Genomic DNA, 6,243 nt, shown 5'->3' with positions numbered 1-6,243 from the left:
ATATAGTACAACATAATACTATTATCCTATTCGACAACGAACGCGAACTGATGGTGCAAGATACATTCAATAATAAAAATTATATTAGACGTTTTCTGTAGTAATATTAGTAATAATGTCAGACTTAAAATGAGGGATATTAGTCATAACCTCTATGCGTATCCAATGTATTTGTAAATCTAATGGATCTTTAAAAAAAATGTGAGTAGGCCTATATATGGTCATGATGTGATGTCATGATTATATTTTTGCATGTCAAATGTTTGTTTCAAATATAACTTGATAGTGTGGACAAGGCATTAATCATAGGTGCCATGAGATTCACCGACTGGTAGTTTTTAATATGTGTATAAAAGTGAATTTTGTGACCGAATTAAATTAGATATCTGGCTGAGATAGCCTCTCTTTCAACAGCAAACCAAATCAATATAATACCTTCTACAAAAAGCAACCCCCAAATTTTCAAAAAGTACAAAACTAAATCATTAAACAATCACCAAGCCCAACTTGGTGAGCTTAGGAATTTGTTTACTTGCAATTTGACAAGGCTTCCAGAATGCCTAACTGTCATATAATTGTGAACTAAGTGAAGGACATTTAACTGCTTAAAGTCCTTACTATGCAGACCAGTGAAGGATAACTAACTAAACAATTATAGTCACCTAATCAATACTTATACTCTCAAATAATGGACTTTTAAATAAAAGCTAGGTCCTTGATTTATTTAATTCAAATTTACAAGATATTGTGGGACTTTTGCACGATGAATAAATTACTTGTCATGAGTTTTTGATAGACATTCGTCAAAGGAATACAAATTTCTTCAAGCATTTGAGAAAATACAGTAATCATATTTAAGTCGGTGAAGACAGGTAAAATCGTTTGATGATTCATCTAGGCTTACACATCGATCTAGGGCCTGGTTTCGGCCTACTGCGCTGTCTAGATCATTCATTTCTTGTTTCTTTTAAACAGATCTAGATAAGCCTGAAATATTCATATTCTAGTCCTAATCAGTTCCTTAATTCATTGATTCAATAAATGAATTAGTTTTTTTTATACATAATAATGAATTTGAAGTGACTTTCTTCAGCGTCAAACAGTACCTTGATATACAAATGTTATTTTTTCAACTACCACTTGTCAACAAACTATTGCCGATTGGGAGAGTGTCTACCTTCTCTTTCCACAAGCCTCCGTAGTAGTGCTATGTGTAAAAACACCAGCCTAGAATATATCTCGGTGCGCGATATGGCGATACATGCAAGTTGAATTGGCCTTTTGCACACTAACCGAAAAAAAAAATCAAGCAAACCGTGCACTAATGAAAAATTAGTGCACGGTTGGGAATAGGAAAAATAACATTTCGAGTTACAGTGATAACGTGACGATTGACAATAATATTGTTTAAAAATTAACAATAATTGTCATGATTATTTTTTTGAACAGCCAAAATTGCGGAGAGAGAAACTGAATGTAAGTCGACACTTATTATTTCACATTGTTTAATTTATAGTATGTATTACTGTATATAATATAATTACTACCAAAGTGGAATATTAATGTGCATAAACGCTTGCATTTATGGGACAACACGTGTATTTGTAGGACATGCATGTATTCCTGGGCCTGATATGATTTTTCGGGTGTTAAATTGATTGGCACCCCCGAAGGTCCATTATCATTATATCTGATCAAGGTAAATATACCACTACAATGATACCCCCACCACTAAGATTTTGCTTCTAACCAAGCAAACACAAAACATTATGAACAGTCATTAACGTTGTGGGTTACAAAATGTTAAAGTTACGTTTTAAATAGGCCTAAAGTTAGGTTCTAAAGTTATATAATATATCTCTCAATTCAGCGCACAGAAATTATAATAAATAAGATTGAAGTATGATTAAATAGTATTCTTTTTTTTTTTCATTCAGTTGGTTCAGCAGATGGTCCAGTTCGCCACGAACTTTCTTCAAGTGTGTAATAGGGCTAATTTTAATAACCATTACGGGTAATGATATTTTACCCTGGTAGTGATGATGCTACTAATTATGATGACAATAGTTATGACTGTATGAAAACGCTTTGCTAGCTGGAATATCGTAGTGTGTAGGTCTATTGCTTTTCAATTACTGATCTGTGTCATCGAGAAGCTTACCAAATGTGTACTCTTATTGTACATGGTAATTGTGTTTCGCATAAATTATTATACGGCGTTGAGGAATAATCATTGAGCATGTTCTTTTTATGTAAAGTTTTTCTTCCTCTCTACTTTTGTATTTTCTATAACATTTATGTGATCCTTCCATATTGAATTATTTTGAGGTTTATTTACTTCAGGTTCTAACCACCACCGTCCTCTAAGCTTATTTATATGTTTAATTTCTATCTTTGTTTAATTACCGTATTATAATCGCATTGTAAATAAATTATATATACTTTGTAATACACAAAAGTTGTGATCTCTTCTCTGTTAGTTATTCTGAGCCGTAACGTAACATCACCTTTTTGTATGACTTTGTGATGTTCTTGCGAAGTAGTTCATTGTTTTTAGGTACATCCATTTTGTAGTAGTTGGTGGACTTGTCAGCCGGCACAAGAAGTTCTAGATATACTAAGGGGGAATATAATGAAAATCAACATGTATTTGTAAAGAAATATATCTAAATCAAGCTTCAACTTACTGCAGTAATCGTCTTTGAACCTCCAAAAAACTTTAATTGGGTTTAAGCGTGCAAGGAGACAAATAAATTGATGAAAAGGATGGAAAAAATGCGATTGTTGTAACATAAAATGGTGTAAAACTGGCTAACCAATGTCTCGAATGACAATGATCTATTTTGAGGTGTTATAATACAGGATTTATGCCTGCTGTGCGTAGGTAAAGTGTAACTTTCAAGAAATTTAGATATATTTTATTTATAAAACGCCATTAATTTACTGAATACGTCTGCTTCTGTAGTAGTAAAAACTTCCTACAGCTGCAATCAGTCCTTCTTCATTTGAGGCAATGTTCTCTTGTCACCTAGTAACTGCCATTCTCTATGGAAAACTATATTTTATTTTCTAAAAACAACCAAAGATCGTTCGGTACTTTATTAAATTAGGAATAAGTGCACATACACTTGAAATTGAGAGAGGTAAATATACTTAATCCAAAAACTGAAGCAGAAAAAAGATTATATCCCCTCTACAAAAACGGAGAATTCAAAGACGAGCTCCGTTTTATTTTAATTTTCCACATTCATAATTATATATTTAAGAAGAAAACTATTTATACTTTTAAATATCATTATTATAGGTGCAAACGAGTTTGATGTAATCAAGCCGGTCAAGACGTATGGTTCTTCAGGTCAGTTAGCTAAATGACATATATTGTTAAACGACCACCCTTTTATTGTGTTTGGCTTTTATTTGCTTTCTTTATTGTAACCTTTTTAGTATACTTGTTTTTATACATAGTAGATATCAATAAACTGAACTGAATTGGAAATATTAATATTGGGTTCTTATCCGTTGCCACCCGGCCTTTTGCCACCCAGCCCTTTGCCACCTTAGGTCCGTTGCCACCCAGGCCCGTTGCCACCCGGTGGGTTTTTATACACAGATTTGTACTAGTAGGCCTACTGTAGCAGAATTTTTTCTTGATTAAATTTACTTTCCAGTTTAATATACTGTATTTTGTTTTAAACAATCGTCCATGCGCCTTCTTACCACCAGGAAAAAATTGCAGAAATAAACATTGCTAAAAATCCGCATAAAGAGAGAAATACTGCAATGTCTATAGTTTATTTTTATATTTTATTTTTAAGTATATTCTCATTCTAAAATAGAAAAAATAGCCTGTGCTTTTACAATAAATAACAACACATTTATGATAATAATAGTTATTTATATAGTATAACCACATGCCTATGTGTGTATAATGAACTTTATGGAATTTATTTGTTATTCCTCTCTTTATGCTGACAATTTATAACAAGCGCATATATTTTCTCATCAGAAATAACCGTCATTGATAAACTTTAAATGAAGCTCTTCTCGTTAGCGGTAAACTACAAAAGATATTGCACTTAGTAACATTAACGATCTGAGCAAACTAATCCTCCTGATTGTTTATGTTTTTATTGTTCAGATTATGGGGTCTTTAAGCCTAATTTGCGTGGCCTTCAATTGATCAGCTAGACATTTCCCCCACCCATGTTTTTTTTCTTTTGGTATAACAGAGCTATATATTATCATACATTTAGCTTAATATCTCACAACAAATTGTGAGAGGTATATATGGGCATAGGCCCATTTCTTATAGCGGTAGCAGCATTAACATATTCAACATGTTAATAATAATAATAATAATAGCTTATCATCGCTACTTTCATCATGTTAACTGTATTCATGTTCATTATTATTTCCACACTCAAAGGCAAGTTCAATTACATGAACAAAAAAAAATAATTTATGATGTTCTGCCTTCACTAAAAAATGATGTTAAAAAACACACACTCACACACTAACTAAAAACAGTACATACTCAGAAAACATATACATAAATATACGTCTGAATACATACAAATAAAGATAAAACGCTAATCAGGAACTTCACATGTGTGCATTTCATTATGGTTATTAACCGTAATGAATTGTCGTTGTTTACAATCTGTCAAACAAACGACAAACAATCAATCCATTCGTCATTTAGTACACATAATTTGGCAAAAATTCCGAGAGTAAAATTTCTGCGAATAAAATGCATTGGCATACAACTATGGGTGCAACGGGCCGAGTGGCAAAGGGCCTACGGTGGCAACGGACCGGGTGGCAACATTCTGGGTGGCAAAGGGCCTATGGTGGCAACGAGCCGGGTGGCAAAATGTTGGGTGTCAAAGGGCCTAGTTGGCAAAAGGCGGGTGGCAACGGGCCTAGGGTGGCAAAAGGCCGGGTGGCAAAAGGCCGGGTGGCTAAAGGCCGGGGGGCAACGGGCATAAGGTGGCAAAAGGCCGGGTGGCAAATGGCCGGGTGGCAACGGGCCGGGTGGCAAAAGGCCGGGTGGCAACAGGCCGGGTGGCAACGGGCCTAGATCCATTAATATTACCAACCCAATGAACAGGTCAATGTATTTAAACTTATCTCCTTTGCAATGTATCCACAATTATCTGATAAGGTTGTTGATAATTGGGAGTGATGCACACTCTAAAAAATCTGCCTCAAATTAATGGGATACAAGTAGGATAATTTTACTACTGTATTGGATGGATACGCTTACCTCATATAACATTGAATAGACACAATGACAGGTGAGATAAAGGTACCATAAGAAAATATAATCAAGTATTGATGCACGCCATTTTGTTTGGATTAAATATTTCGATATTAATTATGTCATCCTCAGGAATGAAATTTATTTATTCACTCCGATGATGTCAATTATCACAGCACGATGGCGTGCAATTCAATATTTGTGAGTATGTTATTATACTTCCATATCTGAGATTAATCAGTGGACCATAAATCTACGAGGCGTCTAAAATACAGTCAGGATTAGTAACTCCTTGAGAATCGGAATTTCAACCTTGCTTCCTAATTAAATATTAGATTGTTTAGTCTGATTGTATCTTTATACATGTTTTAAGGACTTCTTGATAAAGGACTATTAAGCCATTAAAGATTACTTCGGTCAACGGTTCATTGGTTGGTTCAAATTCCAGCAAAAAAAACTATTGTATTTTTTCTGTGTAGCTGCATTCCAGAAATAAAACAAATCTTAATTAAATCACCCGTTTTAGAAAATATTTGTTACAAAGCCTTGATCATTGTTGAGAGAGATATAAGTCTACACTGACGCCTTTGATTTTGTTCATATCCACTTCCTCTAAGCAACATGGCGATTACACGGTGAGTCTCCCAACTTAATTGTTGATAATTTATTTTGAACCTGTAAAATTTTGATCATACTCAGTGTTCTTATTTTTTGCATATTTCTGATTCAAAATGTCTATAATGTGTATTTCTCTTTCAGCAAACTGCAAATCGTGGTAGCCGTATTTCTTATTGTGTCTGCTCTAAATACTGATGCCTTTCTTTTTGGAATAGGTAAGTAAAAATGAAAATATCTAGTATTAGTCAATTAAAGTTAACAAGGTTAAAGTTGTTATAATTAAAGGAAGAAACTTACCTTTAGAAGGTATAAAGTCGGTTGAATATTGTAAAATGTAATATATCATCGATATTACTGTGTAGCAC

The 6,243-nt window shown here is 33.7% G+C and overlaps 1 long non-coding RNA gene across 1 annotated transcript; it reads left to right on the top strand.

Moving 5' to 3' along the window:
- Nucleotides 1-645: 645 nt before the first annotated feature.
- Nucleotides 646-5,412, top strand: LOC117119231. Its single transcript, XR_004447159.1, has 4 exons — nucleotides 646-872; nucleotides 1,450-1,476; nucleotides 3,305-3,355; nucleotides 5,393-5,412. It is a non-coding gene; the product is annotated as an uncharacterized LOC117119231 (long non-coding RNA).
- The last annotated feature ends 831 nt before the right edge of the window (nucleotides 5,413-6,243 follow it).

Source organism: Anneissia japonica, unplaced genomic scaffold (genome assembly GCF_011630105.1).
Source record: "Anneissia japonica isolate Jap-2015-1 unplaced genomic scaffold, ASM1163010v1 scaffold2692_len624387_cov171, whole genome shotgun sequence".
In the NCBI taxonomy this organism is placed as follows: Eukaryota; Metazoa; Echinodermata; class Crinoidea; order Comatulida; family Comatulidae; genus Anneissia; species Anneissia japonica.
The sequence above is the reverse complement of the archived record's forward strand: the minus strand, read 5'-3'. Positions and strand labels throughout refer to the sequence as shown.